Below are 23,446 nucleotides of genomic sequence, written 5' to 3'. Positions count from 1 at the left end.
CCATCTTTGCAATAAGCACCGTCAAAGAACATGGCCCATAAGTCACCTTTATCTATCTTTGTACCAACTTCCACCTCTATCTAAGATCTTTTCTTGCTTTTCTTCAGAGTCAGGACCTCAGTTCTGAATGCATTGACATCTGTATCCACAAAATTTTCCATATCATCCTCAACTTCCTCCACTATCATATATATGCTTTTTTGTTCTCTGTTGATCTTTACAAAATTTCCATCAATGTTAAAAGTAGAGAATGATAAATCACATTGTAAACTTCCTCCCATGGTAGCACTCCATTTTCTAGACAATAACATGTCGTATTGAGGTGGTATGTCAACAACCAATACACTCATGGTGAGTTCTTTATCTGGACGAGCTATCAATCTATAGGGAAAAGCGCTAATAGTACCTATGACTGTAACCTACCTTTTATCCATGGCACAACACCTTCCTTGAGTAGTGTCAACTTTTAGACCTAATTCTTTCATTATCTCATAAGGCATGACAGTGCTAGAAGCACCAGAATCAATCATACAATTTTTTCATGTCTTACCATTCACTAAGATGCTTAAGAAAAATGGCTCAACATTTTCCATGCATTCATTGACAGAGTTATCTAAAAACATCTGGGGAATCTGAGACACAACCACTTCAATGTCTTGTTCCTTTATCTTTTTCTTTTTAGACTATTCCTTAGGAACATGATTTTCACTGCATTGTTGGCTTGCCTTTACCTTAGTGTTTCCCAACCATGCTATGGCTTTCTCTTGGTGCTCTGGGATTCTTAGCAACTCAGACAGAGGAACCTTAATATTTATCTAAGACAAAACAACAAACATATCTATAGCAGAATCAGAAATGTTATCATTATTCACAGTTCCTTTCTCATCATGCTTACCCAGAGTGCTCAATGGATTATGATAAGTCTTGTCTTAATCAATGATATTATGTGACATCTTTCCATCCCTTTTCTTGGAGGTATTATGTGAGCACTCTGCATTCTTTGTATTGCCCCCTTTCCTCAGTTCCCATTTTTTATTTGAAAATTTAACCTTCAAGATAGGGGACTCTTTAGGTTTAACAATTTCTCCCTTCTTAAGATCAGCCCCTTTTATGAAGATACTGGCTACCTTATTATTTTGATCTTTCTAAGCCATGCTCCTAGTCTAAACCTGAGCTATCATATTAGCAATAATTTGGTCAATTTCTTCTTTGGAAGGTTTTGTCAGTGTTACCTCCTCTTTAGTAATCACTATGTTACACACATTATCTTCAATATCACTCTCATAAGAGAATACTTGTTGTTGCATTTTACTTTGAAATTGCCTTTTTTCATTTACATCTCTATCATAATCTTCACAATCAAAGTATTCAAAAGATGAATCAAACATATTAAACCCAACATCATCTTGGTTTTCTTCATGTTCATGACATTCTTCCACTACATTTAGATTTCTAGAAAATGATAAAGCCACTACACAACACTCAAGGGCATGAGGTAATTGAAAAATAGAGCACCATGTAGGTTCAACAATAAATTCAGGATCATCCACTAAGTTTATAGATTTTTTAGCTAGAGGATCTGAGGTCACTTTGTTATTGTTATTCTTAGGAGGAATAGTAGGTTGACCATTCTTCCAAGTGGTATTGTAAGGGAAAATTTTCAGCCTATTTTGTCTATCAAAGTTAGATTGATAAGGGGCCCTATTTTCAGTGGGATTCCTATCACCTTTTGCTTGAGGAATATTTAGATTCTTTATAGCATTTAAAACCTGAGCTATCTCACTAGGCTCTTGCTTCTTCCCACCTACACCCTTGTTATCCTCTTTCTTGTCTCCTTTATTTCCAAACAACCTAGGGTCATCCCTTTTACTTTCTAACCTCCCTGAGATCCCTAAGTTATTCTCTACAATTATAACAATTTTTAAAGCATCCCTTAAGGTTCTAGGTTCTTTTTCCCTAAGTTGATATGCCATCTTACCATCAAATGCATTTAGCTAAGTAATTAGACATACCTTATCATCAATGTGCATAGCCTTCATCAGCTTGTACATTCTCTTTTGAAATCTGGTGTTGAATTCAATGACAGACTCATTAGGCAATCTCTTGATATTATTAAATTCACTCAAAATGTAACTCGAATTTTTCTTGTCACCATATTGCTCTTTGAAGCAATATTCAATATCCTTAAAATCCATAATAGACATTTCTGGAAGTCTTTTGAACCATTCCCTAGCATCTTCAGTCAATGATTGAACAAACAATTTCATGATGACATCTTCAACTTCTACCTCATAGTCACTCATCATATCTAAGAAACTTCTTAAATACTCTTCACAGGTGATAGCATTTTTTTCAGAAAACTTAGGCAACCTTTTTCTGATTTCTTGAGGGATAGGGTTAGGAAAACAAGGGATTCCTTCAAAATAGATCTACGTATAACCTTCTAATTGAACAGGCCTTCTTGGCAAATCAATCTTGGGTTGATTGGGAACATTTCTATTAACATTACCCATGGTAGTACTAGTGCTAGCATCACCTGATGGCTTGTTTAGATCTACCTCTTGTGAAATAGAGGGTAAAGAAGAAATGGGTACCTTAATAGCATTCTAATTTGCATCATTAGATCCATCACCATTTTTAGGCAAAGTTGCAGATTGCTTCTTAGAAATTTCCAAGAATTTGATCTTATTATTCATTTCAGCTATGGTAGCTTCACTCTTTGCAATCTCCAATCTCTTAGCTAAAGCATCCCTTTCCTTTCTTCTCTTCTCTAATTCAATGTCAGAAGGTGACATAGAATCATGGATCTGAGTTGTCTTCACATGTTCATTGATCTTAATGCCAATCTTCTTTTGTTTTCCTTTGTCTTTAGTACCTATAACAGGTTCCACAATTTTTACTCTATTATTATCAACTTCTTGAGTAGCATAGTTCCTAAATTGTTGTATTACAGGTCCCTCTAGATTCATCTTCTAAGTTTCCAGCAAGTTTTGCTCCTTCCTTTTAAGTTGTTCAACTCATCCCACAATTTTTGGTTGCTAAGAACTAGCTGCTATATCATTTTTCTTTTTTAGAGCATCTATTTTCCTGAGTAGATCTTGTTTCTCTTCATAGGATTTCATGATTTTCTCTTCCCTTTCCTTCTAAAACTACTTATTTATGGCTTTTTGCTCAACAAGTTGCATCTTCAAGACTTCAATCTCATCAGGATCAGGAATTGTAAAGTCAGAGCTAGTAGTTTTTTCATCATTGAAACTTTCATGTTCCAAATGTCTTGGTCTCACTTCTTTTGGAGAATAATCAAAGAGAAAAGGGTTTGTACTTTGTTGGAAAAGATAGTTACTATTTCTCTCATCCAAATTGGGTGCACTTGGCTGCCTGATAGTCTCTTGACACACTAATTTGGGAGTACTAAAGAAGTCATCACTAGATAACTCAAGATGGGATCATGAAACTTGGTAGGATAATTCCTTTTCCACAACAGAAAAATGAGTATTCTCTTCCCTATTCACTTGTTCTTGAGGATAATCCCTTCTATGCATCTGAGACCTCTTCACTGCCCAATTTTGTCTTACCCTAGGAGGAAGATTAGTTTGGAATTTAAATCTTGAGTTTTTCTTCATAATTGCCTGTGTATTCTTCTTATGTTCCATAATTTGAGGCAACAACTTTCTAAATAATGACAATGGTTAAAACATTCTGAGTCACCACCCACCCTAATAGAATGGGAATGATTTGTGGAGAGATCACAATCACTTTATTGGAATTTAGGCAAAATGTAAATAATTCTCAAAAACCACAAAAACACCCACGTGAAAACACTTATTTCAAACTCTACCCAAGGTGAACATAGATCTTAAACAACATACTAGTTTATAACAATATAGAATGTATTCCCCAGCAGAGTCACCATTTTGTTGGTGTTTTAAAACTACTGAACAACAAAATGCTCAATATCACAATGAAAATACTCACACAATCTAAGGATTAGCCAATTCCAATCAACAATTATATGAATAAACCATTCTGACTCAACTTCATCGAAACCAAAAGTCGTTTCCTACTCTTTTGGCTCTACTAAACCAAGGTGGGTATACTTACAAATAATTTTGATGAAATTGTATATGAAATTATCTCAGTTTCATTCTGATTCTCATATATTACCCTCACATACATACACAACTCACTTCAATTCTACAATGCTCTCAAACTTATACACATCCCTTATCAGCAGATCTGGTCATAATTCTCCTAAAATTTACAAATATTCCTAGAAATAACAGCTACCTAAGACTCAGGAATTAGATATAAATGAATTGAGACCAACATTTATAATTCTTGAATAGGATTGAAAATAATTTTGATTTTATAAGATGATTTGATATGCAGGAGCAGAATTCATCATTGTTTACTTCTGATTTATAGGACCAATGCCTTATCCATTGGGCAAGAAATTGACTATTGGCAGGAGATCTAATTCAAATAACTTGTATAAGAATTAATCAACTGCAATCACCTATCTCCATTCTTATGCAATATCCCTTTTATGAACTCATAAACCCTACTAATTTACTGAAGCATTTATATAATTTCTTGAACTAAAAGAAACAATAAAACTAGCATACAACCCATCCAGATTGCATTTAGCCAAATAAACCTTATTTAAATGACTTCAAAGTAAAGAAACCCATAAATTGGAGACAAAAATTGATGACACAGATATAGTGTAAATACCCCTTTGTATTATCCTTTTCATATGACTAATACAATAACCAATAGAAAACCAATTGAATACCTAGAATAGATTGCCATTTCTATCATTTCAATTTTCTTATCAGAAAGTACAATGGAAGAAAACTCAAAACCTCTGCATACTATTGGATCGACTGTAATGTACTTTTCTTGAAAGACAAAATTTGCACTAGTTTCGGACCATCACAATGCCTTGAAAACTCATTTATATAGGCATGAGTTGCAACAAGCAAAGGGCAATTGTGATTGACAGGTGTCCTTCAAAAGAAACTTACATTCACCTATCATAAAAGGACAAAACTGCAGATAACAAAAAGACAAAGACATCAAAAATTCTTTTATGGGTCCTTTTCTGTTATATTCTCATTTGTTGAAACAAGAGTTTATGATCTGATTTCTTTTTACTCTTCATCCTCAGAGTAAGTTTCCATAAAGTTAGAAAGTGATGAGTCACCTTCAGTCGTCTATTGTTGTTCTTTGTCTTGAGGATCCTCCTTGTTTTCATCATCACCTATAGGGGTGGTAGTTACCTCAGCATCATCATTTGCCTTGTCACCCTATTGTGCCTGCTCTTCTGACACAAATTGATCCTTCCACTCATTAAAAGCATCATCTGGCCAATCAAAACTCATGACTTCTCTTTGCACATTTATTAAAGAAGTTGTAATTTCCTTAATATCAACAAAATATTTTCTAAAAGTTTTTTAAAACAACTATACTTTCACCAACTTCTCATTTTTTGTTGCCCATAACAAATAGCATGTTTCATTAACAACTTTATTTATTCTTTCACAAAAAACCTCGTCCAAATCTTTCTTTCATTCTCGTTTTGCTTAGAAATGCTCGAGATCTTTGTTTGCATAAGGTGGGATTAAGAAGACTTTCTATGTTATACTCTATTTTTTCTCACATACGAAGCTTCCACTTCTCATTAATGCACAAGGTGGCATCACCTTCTTCATTCAAATTCACACCATAGATTTTTAAAAAATCCTACGATCCTGGGACATAAAGTAAAAATGACTCACGCTCCATTTGACAAGTTGGTAGTCAAACCAATGAAAACCTGCCATGCATATCTTTCCTTCCTTATTGGCACTTTGAAATGGACCCTACTAAACTCTAAGGACATGTGTCACTTAGGCACTATCTCGCTATACATATAGAGTGAGCACCTTGCCATAGCGAGATAGCGCCTGCCATTGATCCTGATTTGATCATGCGGATGACATTTGATGCATTACTTTATAAAAGCATGGTAGGGCCTTTGTCCCTATGTCACTATCATAACTTTCGAGCAACTCTCCATAGCGACATAGCACCTATCATTGATTTAAGATTAATCTGAAGATCATAATCTCTCATATATTTTGTGAATAAGGCATGGGTCCAATTGTTGATGACATGAGAAAACCCTACATTTCTGGCACAAATATAATCATATTAGAATCTTAGTTATAATACCATGCTACTTGGGTCCCAACAGATTTTATTTCCTAGCTGGGCGTTATGTCGCTAATGGCGAGAAACATAGATTTATCGATAGCAACATAGTGCCTTCTGGTGACTTCTCAAAATTTTGGGTCTGGTAAGATAAAGGCAAGTGAGGTCATGATGAGCCTCATCAATACTTATGACAAAGCAGTAAAACCACATGTCCACTGTGCCACTTGGGAATTTCATTGTTGCCGAAAAACCTCAAAAAAGACTACCACTTATATTCCTCATGAAGGCACCATGTTGCTAATGGAAAAACTTAAAAGTTTCTCGATAGTGACATAGCACCCAACTAAGAAAATATGTTTCTCTGTTGACGCCTTTTAGTATTTCAATATTCTGCTATATCCCAAATTTGAATTTGGTCCATTGATTTCTCATAGATCGGATGGCTTCATTTGAAAAGCATAAATGTCTTTAAAGATTTTAGTGCCTTGGCCACGTGGTGAAAGCCTGCTTGCCCACATTTTTTTTAAAACCTTGCATCTTGATAATGCAGGAAAGTGTAATCCGTTGATCTTGCCTTGATCGATGGTGATTAGAATATAGCAATGACTGTGCACTTATTCTTTTAAATAGACCAATAAAATGCTTCCTCTGTGTTCCATGTCAAATGACAACTGCCACGAAGGACACACTATTATTACCTCTTTAAAAATAGTGGGCCCATGATGTCACCATTTCCACATGTCCTACACCCACTTTCTTGCATTACTTAAAACACTTGCAACTTCATAATCTAGAAATGTGGGCATCATTGATTTGAACAAGATAAACAGTGCTTAGAAAAGTATTTCAACCTGGCACCTTTTAAGATAAAATATTGCAATTAAAAGAACTCTAAGGTTTGTCATAAAGAATAAAAGGTATTCTGTCATAAATAAAACCCTAGGATGAACAAGCCTGCCAAAATAGTTTTTGAAATGATAATTTTGAAAATTTTAAAACCAGAGCAATGCATAACAAAGATATAAGGGCTTTCTCACACACTTAAGTTTTTTTTCATAGGTGAACTGAGAGACAAACCTTGAGAATTTAAAAGGATAACACAACACATGAAATAGGGCATAGTTAGGGTAATCTAAAGAATTTTTAGAATTACTTGAAAGGAAACCCTAATCTACCTAATTCAAAGACTTAAATGATTTTTCACCCAAATATCAGGACTTTTCTATACTGTGAAAAATCAGACCAACACACTCATATTCTAGACTTGGAGTCTCTAATTTCATCTGGATTTTCTCATCAAACTTGTTGTTCTCTGTCTCAAATATTTGGTGATGCTTTTCTAAAAGAAGGTACCACAAGTAACTTGTGAACCTAAAATGTGTTCATTTTTCCTATAGTTGTAGTTTATTTAATCATTAGTAATTGTTGTTGCATAGATTCAACATTGTGCTAAAAAAATAATATCTTACGTCTACCATCTCAACTGATTGACCTCAACAATGGATATTATAAACCATTTTAAGAACACTAGCCCCCACTTCCTTATTACTATCTAATCCTAGAAAAAATTATAACAAAGAAATAGTATTCTAAACCCATGGCACAAAAATATCATACTGATAAAGAGGCTTATGGTCTATGTCTAGTGTATCAGTAACACTAGTAGATGACTCTAAGTGTTTCAACCCTTAATATATGAATCTTGAAAAACTCTTTCCAGTTTCTCATAAGCCTATGCTAGTTTATCCAAGTCAATGGGCTTGTTAAAGCTTTCTAGTTTAAACCCTAGCCCTAGGTCTAAATGAGTGAAAAATGTACTCTCAATTATGGATAAAATTTCCTCCCGAGTGTTTTGGTTTACAATTGCCTTTTTATTTTCATCATAATTCTGAGTGCATAGTATTATAATTCAAGGCAAGAGAACACTTTGAGTACAATGAGGTTTGCTAATCCAATAACCAAAGTAGATAGCTTATTTGTATGTGCACAGATACTATTGTTATATTTGTAATAATTTCTCCCCTTTTATGGATCATTCCACTTACTAAACAATGAATGTCTAATTCCCATGATTCAAAAATCTCCATGGATAATAGGATAAAATATATCATGACATTCATCACTAAAACTTGGGGTTTGTAGCACTTGCCTGCATTTTGTAATGTCTTTCTTTTCCTTTATGCTTGCACTTGTACTAGAGGTTTTTGGCTTGCTACTGGTTATTACACAAAATTCTTCTTCAAGGCCTATTTAGAAAAATTGTAAAGTGTAAACCTAAGACAATAAGAATCAAGATTTCTATTGCTACAAATTGCACTAAAATATTTTAAAAATTTTAAATACCCAGATTCGATAATCAAAATTCAACAGTACTAGTGCTAGCAGATAATTAGATTATTGGTGTTGTCCTATAATACTAAAGTTTTACACTTTCAGTCTTTAGAACACAAAATTGAATTCAATCAGCCTTTGAAAAGTTGAGATTTTAAAACCCTATTATATCAAACTCTCGACTTGGAGAACTCTAAACTTCATACTCTAAAAATATAAAAGGTTAATAGTTAAAGGTTAAAATATAAGTATTAAGTAATTAATGGTTTTAGGTACTTTACTAAAACTATGTATAATATACATGTAAATGACATAAAGACTCAATAATGTACATAACTATAATAATAAAAAGTAAAAATTTGTTACATTAATATACATTTGAATTTTTAAATTTTCTCATTTTAAATAAATAAATTAATAAAAATCAAACTTAATAATCAATATGATTTTCGGGTCAATTTGTGGAATGTTATCGATGTTGTCAAGAGTCATCTAGAATTGTGACACTTGTCAAAGACACATGTCACAATTCTAAATGTTTCTTGACAACAACAACATCATTCCTAAAATTTACCCAAAATTCATCCCAGGCCATTGATCTATCTTTTACTTAACAATTGTGTCATCATCCAATTGGGATTAAGTAATAATTTTTTAAAAGACTTGTTAAAGTTATAATTCTATCAAATAAATTATATTATATATATGAGATATATAATATATGACAAATATGATATCTGAAATAATTAGCTTATATTAAGAGTGATATATATATATGTGTGTGTGTGTGTGTGTGTGTGTACATATATACATATCTATATATACATATGTATATGTATACATATATACATATGTATATGCATACATATATATATATATACATATATACATATATATATATATACATATATATATACATATACATATATATATATATATATACATATATATATATATACATACATACATATATATATATACATATATATATATATATATACATATATACATATATATATATACATATATATATATATATATATACATATATATATATATATATATACATATATATATATATATATACATATATATATATATATATATATATATATATATATATATATATATATATATATATAATCTTATTATATATATTGTTAGATAAAAATTATAATATATTGAGGGTATATTATTTGTGTTATAACTATATCTAATATAATTTAATATGTTAAAGAGACATCTCTCCTCAAGAGACATGCCTCTTTATTTCACATATACATTCATTCATATAGTAACTTCGAAAACGTATAAAATTCCACAAGTGGTATTACAAGTTACGAATCCTATTTCACTAACAAGACTAAACATAATTATTATTATTTCAGCTAATAGGCTATATGTGGGAACTTTGTTCCCATAAAATTACTTTTTTGGTTAGAAAATTGTTAGCCTTTGACTGATAAATTGTCAAGTCTTGCCATTATTAATTTTCCAACCGATTTTCCTTTCATTCCACTTTCAACTCTATTTCATCTATTTATTTAATTTAATTAACTATCATCTACACTACTAAGTATTTTTTTTTCCTTATTTATTTAACTTAATTAGGTATTGTTAACTCTTATTTTAAAGTTTATTTATTTAACTTAATTGTTTATTATTGGTTGTTTTTTTAAAAATAAATATTATTTAATTTTAATTAGAAATTATAAATAATTTAATTTAATGAGATGTGATTTAATTAAATTTATGATTTATAATTTACCTCTAATTTTAACTCTTTCTTTTTTTCTTATTTATTTAGAAACTTAATTAGTTGTTATATCCACTTTTAACTCACATTTTTCTTCCTTTTATTTAACATTTGATTTTTAAAATTGATTTAAGTTTTAGATTTTTAATTTGTTTTTTAAATTAGTTTAGCTAATAGGATATTTGTGGGAGGAGATGCTATTTTTTAATATAGTCTTGTATTTCTCATATTAAATTTTTATAATCAAATTCTTTTTGGAGCTTTTTCAAATGATTATTTTATTAATATATTTAAGTTAATAGACTTTAAATTAGTATAGTTTTTAGTTTTTATAATTATTTTAGTTTATTTTTATTATTCAGTTTATATTTGCTATATTTTTAGATGATAACTTATGAGTGATAAATAAAATAGATAAATAATATTTATTTAGTTTATTAAGCAATTAATTTTTATTTTACTTAAATTAAAAATTAATTTTAATTTAATTTATGCACATTAAATTATAGTTTTAAAAAATATTTATAAAAATCTATCAATTGATTGTTGCAAGCACAAAAGCTTGGAACTTTTAGTATTAACCAAGTACTAACACTTAATTAAGCTTTGCAATCACTAGAAACATGTCATGATTCTGGATGAATCTAAGCACATGGAAAAATATTTCCTAAATAGGCTTGAAATTCATCTCAGGTTATCGATCTTTCTTTTATCAATAGTCGGGAGTCGAGAGTCAGACATAAATATAACTTATAAGAAAGAATCTTTGACTACATGTGTCTCAATTTTGAGTAGAAATAGAATTTATCTTTAATCCTTTAAAATTTGGCCCAAAATAGAGCCACGATCATTGATCTATCATTCATTGAATGGTCCAAATCAAATTGTGAATTGTGAAACCTTTTGCATAACTAATATTAATTATTTAAACAAAGTTGCATAGCAACTAAGTTTGTGCCAAAAAATTGATAGAATTAGTGAAAAAAATTGATTTATAAAAAATATTAGCATGAAAATAATTTAAATACCATATTAATTAATAGAGAGAAAAATATTGAAATAAATATTGTTAAATAAATTGTTATTAATTATTATTTTATTAGTAAATTTTAGCATGTCAAAACCATGATGTTAATTTAATTTTATATAATATATAATTTACAATTATTATTTGTATTTTTACTTTTGATTGGTGAATGACTGAAGCCTTAGATTATAATAAAGGAATAATAAATAATTACAAGATTCTCCATTTTGATGGGCACTGGTATGAAAGAATGGAGAAAGAAAATCTTCAGTCTAGCCTGGGACTAAAGTCCTTTATTATACAAAAATAAATGGGGCATACCGTTGTAAAAATTGATCAAAAAAAATTCATAACTTTCTACTTACAATTATACTTTTAGTGATTTTAGTGTTGATAATTCACGTGCACTCCAAGGAATGTCATAAGAGCCCTGATAACATAAGAACACCACCAACTAACCACCAAACAATGTTAATTGTTAATCCAAAATTAGAATATAATCAAATACCATAACTTTATAATCTAAAAAGGGGTAATAATTACAAAGGACCCACAGAGATCCAATGCATAATCCTTAATTGAAAATATGAGTGACCAAGTCTTAGCAAATGACCACTCTCCTTGGTTTACTAATTATTGGATGGCTAAAAGTTTGTGTCTAGATTAATTAATAGACTAAATTGTAGATAAATGAGGGTAAAGGTACTCTTATACATATTATGAAGAGTGTTAAAATAATTGTACTATTATTAACTTTATTATAATGTTCTCCATGTTCAATTTTAATTCTAAGATCTTTAAGTATGATTAAAATATTGTTCACCCATGCCAACTTATAGCCTTCTAATTCAAATTAAAGGTAAACATACAAAGAATTAAGATTAATGATAGAATGTAGACTCACTGAAGATTTTCTAATTGGGAGCCTAACCAGACCTAATCAAGATAAAATAATTATGGATATCATATTAATATTGTCTAAATTATACAATACAAACTATATCCCACCTTAATTCCCCAAAAAACTATCTATGCTAACTAAGCAAGGGACCACATGACATCATCTATTTATCTTTATACATTATATATGTTGCCAGGGTAAAATGTAGCTAGTTCATATCTAAAATTTTTTACAATATATATACTATCTAGGAAAATACAACCATACCAATCGTCAAAAACTATAGAATAACTATAGTAATATCAACTTCGAAGTTGTATTCAAGAAAGAGGGATAAAGCAAAGACTAGAGGAAAGACATGGGTTTCACCCATAGACCTAGTTAAGCTGCCTGGTTCCATTTATTGAAGACCATGATGATTTCCATGGCTTCTTGGAGGTTTCTTGCCCTTGAACCTAGAGGAAATTTGTAAGTGTTCCTAGTCTTGCTTGACTTGTCGTAGTTGGGTAGGTAGAATTCAATTGCATCCAGGTTAGCAAAATTACCTCCAAGTGAATGTAGGCATCAAAGGCCTATAGGTAATTTGTGAGCCAATCCCTCACCAGGTCCTCTATGATAGCTCACGAATGCAATAAAAAATACACACTTGCCTCCATTCTTAGCCACTCTTTATAAAAGACGATGTTGTCTCGAATAACCAAACTAGGGTGTTTTGGGATACTAGCTAGTTCAAGGTTGCCTAACTGGTACTCCATATAGGTCTTCAACAAAGGGATTTTTAATTTTTCATCAATGTTGAATACTACTTCCTCCAAACCTATTAGCCAACTCAAATCAAATAGATTGAGGCTCAATTTGATGATATCCCATTTTGCTACTCTAGTCCTTGCTAGGAAACCTATCCATAACCCTAGTATATCACTGTTGGTTCCCCATAAGTATTCATAGTTGGAAACCCCTTCCTCTAGGACCTTGCTAACAACCACTCTACTCATGTCATCCATGGGTCAAAATAGCCAATTCTATCTTCCAGCTTACCAAGGCCACAAAATGCCATTGTTTTGATTTCAAAGGCATGATACAGATAGATGTTAGTTTCCATAATGTAGAAGCTAACTAGCACCTATTGTTAGAAAGGAGGGGTAAAAACGAGGAATCTGGATTAAGGGAGGGTTTTATATAACATCTAGAGGGAAGGATCTAGAACTACTCAAGGTGACCATTCCTAAGTTCTTTTGATGATGATTTCTCTCTCAAGTCATAATTAAAGTATCAATTTGATATATTTTAGTTTTGCAAGGCTGATATTATATGATCATAAAATCATGAGCCAATATGTGTATCAATTTCAAAATCATAGAGCCAAGTGTCAAGGGCAATAATTTTGGAGAGTCTTTAGATAATACATGAATTAGCTATGATTAAAAATTAAGATGTGTTCTCCATCTATATTGATGTTAGCTAAATAATCTACTTCATTTTTACCTTCTCTAAATATATGGGAGAATCTAACTTCTTTGAATGCTTCCAATAATTTTAAATTTGCTTCCAATTGAGAGTTTATAATCCAGGTTAGAGTTTTTCCTTTTCTGAGTGCATTGAGGATTATTTGTGAATATGCTTCAATTATAATTTTCTTAATTCTGAGCTTGATAAAAATTTATAGTCCTTCTTATACTAATTCTAATTTTGTCATGTTATTTTGATGTAACTCCTAGATTTTTTTCTCTTTTAGCTATCTAGTTCCTCGTTTGTTCCTCAACTATACATCCTATTCCTACCTTACTAGGATTGCCTCTAGATGCCCCACCGAAATTAAATTTCTTCCAACCTTTTGGGGGTGGTTCCTATTTACATTCTTTTTTCATCATTTTATTGTTCTTTATGTATGTTAGGGGTAGATTAATTAGAAGTTTCTAGTGTTTTTTGATTTTTGCATCCCATTTTATTAATGAGCGTTCCTCTATCATCTTTTTTCTTAAGTCACTATTTATAACTTCCACTATTCTAGCTTAAATTTTATTGTAGAGTGATAATGTATTTAGCTCCTTTTGTTTAAAGATTCATTTATTTCTCTCTTTCTATATCTCCCATACTAGAACTACTAGGGTGATGTTCCAGAGTTTTCCATATACTTTCTTACTTGTATGTTTTGGCCATCTAATCATATGATCTTGCCATTTTTTTGGTAGGGGTCTGACTGATTTAGTTTTGATTTAGGTATATCCAACACTCCTTCACAAATTTACATTGATATGGGAGGTACTCTATAGTTTCTGAATCTTCTTTGAATAACATACATCTTGATGGGCCTTTTATTTCCATTTTTCTAATTTTGTCTGCTATGAGGATTCTTTTTTGGATAGCTTTGCAAAGGAAGATGCCAACTTTTGGAAGCCCTACTAGGTCCCAACATAGGTTCATTGGGCTATTTAATGTTTTCCATCTTTGTATTTAGTTATTTATTTATATCCTTCTTTGATTCTATAGTCTTTGTCTTTGGATGCTACCCAAATTAGTCTATCCTCCCATTTTTAAACTTTGATTAGTCTATCTTTCAAAATGTTTTCTATGATCTCTTGATCTATCTAATTCAGGCCACTTTTGGCCAAGGATTTCCATTCCCAGGAGGTTCCTATAGGGGTATAGGTTACTCTAATGTAATCTTTAACTTTAGAGCCCCATCTATTTTTTAAATGAATGATGACATTGTGATTCAAACCTGATTTTTCAAGGGGGGGTATCCGTTCTAGAAGTCTTCCCAAAATAACACTTTATCTCCTTTCCTAATATCCCAAGTCATATATTTGGTTATGAGGGGATGACACTTCATTAAGAAATTCCAAGCTGCCAAACCTCTGGAGGGATTCCTAGTTCTAAATAATGAAATGCTTTCATTTACATTTAGGTATTTGCTGTATAGAATTCAAGCCCATTTACTATCTCTTTATTGATACATTCTCCAAACTTGTTTTTCTATTAATGCTTCATTTTGTCATTCTATGTTTTTGATTCCTAGACCTCCTGCTTCTTTACGTCTGCATATTATCTCCCATTTGATTAATACTACTTTCTTTTTGTCTTCTAAGTCATTCCAAAAGAAGTTCCTAAATTTTTTTTCAATATTTTGATTTATGTTCTTAGGTAGTTGTAAACATGAGAGTTGATAGATATGTAAGGATGATAATACTGCTTTTATTTTTGTAGTTTTTCTTGCCTTAGCCATTTTCCTTTCCATGCTTCTATTTGTGTGTTTATTCTTTCTAGAGTTTTTTCCTAGCCTTGATTTTTTTGTTTCCATTTTCTAGATATATTCCTAAATACTTGAAGGGGAATGTTCCCTTTCTAAATCTTAATCTATTGCAAATATAATCTTCTCTTTTTTCTGTTGTATTTAAGAAAAAGATTTTTGATTTTTCTACGTTGATTTTTTTGACCAAAAGCTTCAATGTAATTGTTGAGGATATTTTTGAAGTGGTCTATTTTTTTCTTAGTACTTACTCTAGCTAGAATTGTATCATCAACAAATTGATAGTGAGTGGTATTTTCCACATTTTTGGTGACCTTTACTCCTAAGATTTTGTTTTTACGTGGCACTATTTTGATCGCTCTTCTAAAGGATTCAACCATAATGATAAATAGGAAAGGTGATATAGGGTCACCTTGTCTGATCCCCATTGATATACTAAAGAATCCTTCTAAGGTCCAATTGATGAGGATTGAAATTTTAGGGGTAGAGATACATTGAAAGATGATATTTATCCATTATTTTAAAAAATCAAAAGCTTCAAGAGATTTACATAAGAATCTCTAGCCAACATTATCATAAGCTTTTTATATACCTATTTTTAGGAACATACATGCTTCCTTATTTTTGATTGTTAAATGTATTATTCCTTGAATAGTTGAGATATGATATAGGATAGATCTCCTAGTTATGAAACAAGTCTATTCTTTTGATATTAACTTAGGGAGAAATTTTTTGAGGCAATTAGCTAAGGTTTTTAGGAATACCTTGTATATATTGTTACAAAGAGATATAGGTCTATAGTCTCTTGGTTCTTCACTCTTATTTTTCTTGGGTATAAGAGTCAAAAGGGTGTGATTGATTTCTACTAGAAGTGTTCCTCTATTCTTGGATGCTTCCAATTCTTTTCATAAATCTTCTCCTATTATCTCCCAACATTGTTGAAAGAAGAAAGCTTGAAATCCATCAAGTGGAGGAGATTTATTTGGATTGATATTAAAGAGAGTCATTATGATTTGCTATAGCATGGATGGTTTATTGAGAATTTTCTTATCTTCAGGTGTCATAACCTTGGGTATAGTTTTCAGCATTTCTTCTTGTTTTAATCTATTAGATGTTTCATACTTATTCAGAATATCTTTAAAGTGTTCTCCAAAAAAAATTACTATGTTTTCTAGATTATCAGTAAGTACTCCTTGCTTGTTTTTTATTTTTGGTATGTTATTATAGTCCCTATGGTGTAAGGTGTTGTTGTGAAAGTATTACGTGTTACGGTCTCCTTCTACCAACCATTTTTCTCTAGATTTTTTCTTCCAGTACAATTCTTCTTTGGCCAATATTTCTTCTTGTTTTATTAAGTCTTCTTTTTCCAGTTGATAGATTTCATTATTTATTCCATTTTAAATAAATTCTCTGTTTAATTTTTCTTGTTTCTCTTCTATATCTAACTTTACTTTAAATATATTTTTGAATTATTTGTTATTCCATTTTAGTATCTTCTCTTTTATGCTCTTAAGTTTGGATACAAAGAATAACATTTTAGATCCCTAAAATTGTTCTTCTTGCCACTATTTTTTATATTATTCATAAAGTTTTTATCCATAAACTACATCTTTCCACATTTGAAGGGGTTTATATTGGGTTTGGTTTGTTCTTTGATTTCAATCTTTACCAAAAAATGATCTAATCTTGACATTGATAGAATTTCTACCCTGATCTCTTTGTTCAAGTTGCTTAATTCTCCTTTAAATAAAAATTTGTCCAATCTTTCTGCTATATGGCTAAAGTTTTTTCTTTTTTTATTCCAAGTATACACTCCATTAGATGTTGAAATTGTTGGATACAATTGTTCAAATTGTGTGTTGTCTTTGATGTCACACAAATGTCATATCAGTCATCAAATAATGTCTACCAAGCTTAGAAGGTTAGCAAGGCAAAGAAGCAGTTCTTACCAAGCTCACTCGATCATCGAAGGAAATATGGAAGAAGCAGTCCTTACCGAGCTCACTTGGTCATCAAAGGAATTATGGAAGGAATAGTTTTTACCGAGTAAACTTGGCAGCCAAAGGATTTTAAGGATATTGCAATGTTAACCGAGTCAAGAAAGGTTAACTTAGGAAATTTTTGGAAGCAATATTTACCGAGCAGGCTCGACTAGTAAAGGATTTCATTGTTTTGTGAAATAATATTTATTTGTTTAGTGTAATATCTATAGCTAACTAATGTATATCTTATTGGTAAATATATCTTGTAAATGGGCCAACTTGACAATCTGAATGGTATAAGTAAGAGGTCAAGTTGTGAATTCTAAGTGTGGAAGTGGATGGAATAAATGTGATATGAAGACTGATTATTGTGGAAGTGAATGATCAGAGATCATTGAGGAGCAGCAAAGCCATATTTGATCAAGGAAGATCTAATGATACTGAACAGAGACCTAAAGCCAACAAATTCAGTTGCATCTTGTTCAGGTCAACTAATTGATGCTTCCTAACTATTGTAGTAGTGATTTAAAATATCTTAACAAAGTTGGTTTAACAGCCATTTCAAAAGACCTCTAGCAAGGCCACTCCTAGCAAGGTGATTAAATCCTCTAACAGGATCACACCTAATAGTGTGTATTGTAACCTTTAACATGGTTGGCTCCTAACAGGGCTCACTTCAGAAGAGTGAAAATTGGTGACTAGTTACTTGGTGGTTTTTCCCATATTGGGTTTCCACATTAAATTTGGTGTCTCTTGTGTTCACTTTATTTTCAGTTACATGCATAAATGCTTGAAAAGAAAGTAATAGTTTAATTTATCGAGTTACAACATTTTTTTACACTATTTTACAGAGTTACAGCATTTGTTTACTAAGTATCAACAACAACTAGATCTTTAAGACATCTAAGGGATTTGTGGATTAATTTTTTTTTTGTGGTAATTGATTCACCCCCCCCCTCTCAGTTATTCCATCTATAATTCCAACAATTGGTATCAGAGCTTTTGGTGCTAGCAAGAAAAGATTTTAAGGATCTAAGCCAAAGGTCTGGATGTCTTATAAGAGGGAAATTCCAAAACTTAATAGGGAAAAATTCTCAGCATGGCAAGGGTTGATAAGACTTCATCTAGCTTCTATTGGAGATACAGGACTGAAGTACCTTGATGAAAAATATGCAGAACCAGCTGGTACATTATCTGTTAATGATATTGCTGAAAAGAAGACCCACAACATTATGATGATAGATATAGCATCTGCTCTGAGTTATGAAGAATTTGATGACATCAAGTACTACAAATCTACCTTTGAAATGTGGGACAAGCTGAAAGAAATATATGGAAGAGATTATAATGTAAGAAGAGCCAAAGCAGAAAGTCTGAGAGGACAATTTGATCAAATGAGGATGAGAGAGGATGAAAGCATTGCAAAATATGTTGGAAGAGTTAAAGCATATGTTAGTGCAATCAAAGCATCTAGAGGAGATATCAGTGAGGAGATAGTTATAAGTAAAGTTCTGAGAACTCTACTTCCCATTTATGCAATCAGAGTCTCTGCAATTCAAGAAAGAAGATGTGAAGCAAATCACAAGATAAATCTAAAAGCCATAGTTGGAAGATTGACTGCATTTGAACTAGACAACTATGACAATTATGTTCCTGCTACCAAGAACATTGAATTAGCATTTGAAGCCAAGCTTTCAATCAAAGAAAAAGGGAAAAATATGAATGATTAACAATTAGATAGTGATGAAGAATCAGAACAAAGTTTTGAAAGTGATCTTGAGGTGGTTGAAGCTCTACTAGCAAGAAAATATTCAAGAGGAAAAGGGAAATATAATGGTAAAGTTCCTCTAATATGTCTTTCTTGTAAAGAAGTTGAACATATTACTGCTAGGTGCCCAAATAAGCAGAACAAGGATGAGAAGAAAGGTTACAATTCCAATGGAAAGAAAGACTTCAGATCATTCAAGGATAAAGGTAAGAAAACATGTTTTATGGCTAAAAATATAATGATTCTGATAATGAAGAGGAAGATGAAATTGTCTACATTGCTGTAAAAGATGAGTCTGATAATGATGAGGAAATGGCACTCATTTCTCGTATGGGCAGAAATGATACATGGATCATAGATAGTGGTTGCTCTCATCACATGATTGATGATAAAACTAAGTTTGAATACTTTGAAGATTATGATGGTGGAAGTGTAAGATTTGGTAACAATGAACCTTGTTGTATAAAAGGAAAAGGAAGAATCTCACTAACCAAGGAACTTATATGTGATAATACATATTGGGTAGAAGGACTAAAGCATAACTTGTTGAGTGTGGCATAGCTACTCAATAATGGATTCAAAGTAGAATTTATGCATGGAAAAGAAAGACTTTTGGATGACAAAGGAAAGCTAATTGGATCAGGCACTCAAACAAAAGGTAAATTATTTTATCTTGAACTTGGCAAATGTTCATGTTTTATTGCTCAAATTGAAGAAAGTTGTTTATGGCATAGGAGGTTATGTCATGTAAATTTTGATAACTTGATAAAGATTAGTAAATTCAGGAAAGTAAGAGGTATTCCTAACATCAAGAAACCTGAGGTTGGTCTATGCAAGAATTATCAAAGTGGTAAAATGAGAAAGACTAGTTTTAAGAGCAAGTGCTATCAGTCTAAAGAAGTTCTAGAAATTGTGCATACTGATTTGTGTGGACCCATTGGCATTGAAAGTTATGCTGGTGAAAAAGTATTCATTCTTTTTGTTGATGATTATTCAAGAATGATGACTGTCATGTACCTAAGAGAGAAATCAAAAGCATTTAAAAAATTCAAATGGTATTTGGCCAAAGTAGAAAAGGAAACAGGTAAAAGACTGAAACGTTTAAGATCTAACAGAGGTGGTGAATTCATTTCACATGAGTTCAATAACTTTTGCATTGAAAGAGGAATAAAAAGATAGGTTTCAGCACCTGAAACTCCTGAACAAAATGGAATAGCATAAAGAAGGAACAGATCTATCATGGATTGTTCAAGAACCTTAATGATTGAGAAAGACATTGCTATCAAATACTAGAAGGAAGCTATAAGCACTACAGTTCATACCTTGAACCAAGTACAGCTGAAAAAGGACTCATTCAAAACACCCTATGAATTATGGTATGGCTACAAACCCAATGTTAGTTACCTAAAAGTATTTGGAAGCAAATGTTACATTTTGAAAGAATCCAAAAAAGGTAAATTTGATGTAAAGGGTGATGTAGGAATATTTTTGGGATATTCTTGCAAAAGTAAAGCATATAGATGTTTGAATCTGTCTACTCACAAAATCATAGAAAGTGCACATGTGAAAGTTGATGAGTTTGCAAAAAGAATAAAAGAAGAAAGCAAGAAGGAACCTAAAGAATATAGAAGATTTGTTTACATTGAACCTAATATAGTGCCAAGTATACTAGTTAATCAAGAATCCTCAACTCTAGAGTCTTTTGTTACCAAGACACAAGAAGTTCAAACAAAGCTAATGTCTCCCAAGTTGCAAATAGAATCTACCGAATCAACATCTATCGAGCCTGAGCAACCAAATCTAGAACTAGAAGTTGAGATGCAGATTGATAACAATGAATGTCATTCAAAAGGCAAGGAGCCCATGTTAGCCAAGTATGTCAGAAAACATCATACACCAGATCAAATCATTGGAGATAAATCAGAAGGAACAATGACAAGAAGTAAGTTCAAAGACACTTGTTTAATTGCTGATTTTGAACCTAGAAATATCAAAGATGCATTAGTGAATAAAATTTGGATTGAAGCTATGAATGAAGAAACAGAATAAATAGAGAAAAACAAAACATGGACTTTTGTACCTAGACCTAAAGACAAAAATGTGATTGGAACTAAGTGGGTATTCAGAAACAAGTTGAATGAAGATGGTAAGCTATCAAGGAACAAAGCTAGACTAGTATGCAAAGGATACTCTCAAGAAGAAGGTGTAGACTATGGAGAAACTTTTTCTCTTGTTGTAAGATTGGAAGGTGTCAGAGCCTTACTTGCATATTCTGTATTCAAAGGATACAAAGTACAGAGGATACAAAGTTTATCAGATGGATGTCAAGTCAAAATTTCTCAATGGCATATTGGATGAATAAGTTTATATTAAACAGCATGAAGGTTTTGTTGATCCAAACAAGAAGGACATGGTCTACAAACTACATAAAGCATTATATGGTCTAAAACAAGCCCCTAGAGCATGGTATGAAAGATTGCATAACTATCTTATTCAAATTGGTTTTCAAAGGACTAATGATAATAGTAGTTTGTACATAAAGGAAGGACCAGAAAATAAGATTGTTTTAGCAGAGATATTTGTAGATGATACTTTGTTCATAGGAAATGATGATCTTTGCAAAGAATTTGTGGATCATATGAACAAGGAATTTGAAATGTCAATGTTTGGTGAAATCAAATTCTTTGTTAGTCTTCAAATTCAAAAAAGTAAGAATGACATATACATCACTCAATCTAAATACATCAAGGTGATATTGAAAAAGTTTGGTATGGAAGATTGCAAACCAATTGGGACTCCTATGTGTACTGGATTGAAACTTACCAAAGATGATGAATCTAAGGAAGTAGATCAGACATTGTATACATCTATGATTGAAAAGTTGTATTATGTAGTACATACAAGATCAAACATTGCACTTGCAGTAGGGATTGTAGCAAGATTCTCAGCAAAACCAAAAGAAAATCACATGATGGCAATCAAAAAGATCATGAGATACTTAAAAGGAACTAAAGAATATGGATTATGGTATAAACTTGGAAGAAATATGAATTCAAAGGTGTTCACTGATGCAGATTGGGTAGAAAATATTGATGACAGAAAGAGCACAAGTGGAGGAGCTTTCTTTCTTGGAAAAAGGTTGGTTTCTTGGACAAGCAAAAAGCAAAATTGTACATCACAATCCACAGCAAAGGTTGAATATGTTGCAACAACAATAAACTGCTAAAACATTGTATGGTTTAAAGAACTATTGGAAGGTATGAAGTAGGAAATCAAAGAACTTGTTGTTATGTTTTGTGATAACACTAGTGCAATTAGCATCTCCAAGAATCCAGTGATGCATTCAAAAACTAAGCATATTGCCATAAAGTATCACTTTGTTAGAGAATTGGTGCAAGAAAATGAAATAAGATTGGAATATGTGCATACAAAGGAAAAAAATACTGATATATTCGCAAAGTCTTTACCTAAGGATGCATTCTTGTATCTAAGAGGTAAGTTAGGGGTCATTCCCCTATCTAAAGCTCACTAAAATATAGTTTTAGTCATGCATTAGCAAGAGCAAAATTGAAGATCTATCAGTTGATGTAGCAAAGTAATGAATACATTGCATATGAATTAGTACATTAGGTACAATACTATTCAGTTGTTTTGAGTTGTCTTTGGCATGTGTTGTTAAAGAGGGAGGTTATATTGTCATATCCTTTATGAAATGTGCAAGATAATAAGAGTTTGTATAAAAGGGAGATATTATTATGAAAGAGGGATTTTGTTGTATTTTTGAGAAGAAAGTGAAGTATTATGTCAGTAGAAGACTTTTGTCCAAATTTCATTCTGCTATGACATGTTGTGTTGCCATTAATGCCAAAGAGGGAGATTGTTGGATACAATTGTTCAAATTGTGTGTTGTCTTTGGTGTCACACAAATGTCATATCAGTCACCAGATAATGCCTACTGAGCTTAGAAGGTCAGCAAGGCAAAGGATAGTGTCTACTGAGCTTAGAAGGTCAGCAAGGCCAAGAAGCAGTTCTTACCAAGCTCACTCGGTCATCGAAGACAATATGGAAGAAGCAGTTCTTATCGAGCTCACTCGATCATCGAAGAAAATATGGAAGAAGCAGTTCTTACCGAGCTCACTTGATCATTAAAATAATTATGGAAGGATCAGTTCTTACCGAGTAAACTCGGCAACCAAAGGATTTTAAGGATATTGCAATGTTAACCGAGTCAAG

The sequence above is a fragment of the Cupressus sempervirens genome, chromosome 9 (assembly GCF_028749045.1).
Source record: "Cupressus sempervirens isolate cs-2001-9-10 chromosome 9, ASM2874904v1, whole genome shotgun sequence".
Taxonomy (NCBI): Eukaryota; Viridiplantae; Streptophyta; class Pinopsida; order Cupressales; family Cupressaceae; genus Cupressus; species Cupressus sempervirens.
Note: the sequence above shows the minus strand (reverse complement) of the source record.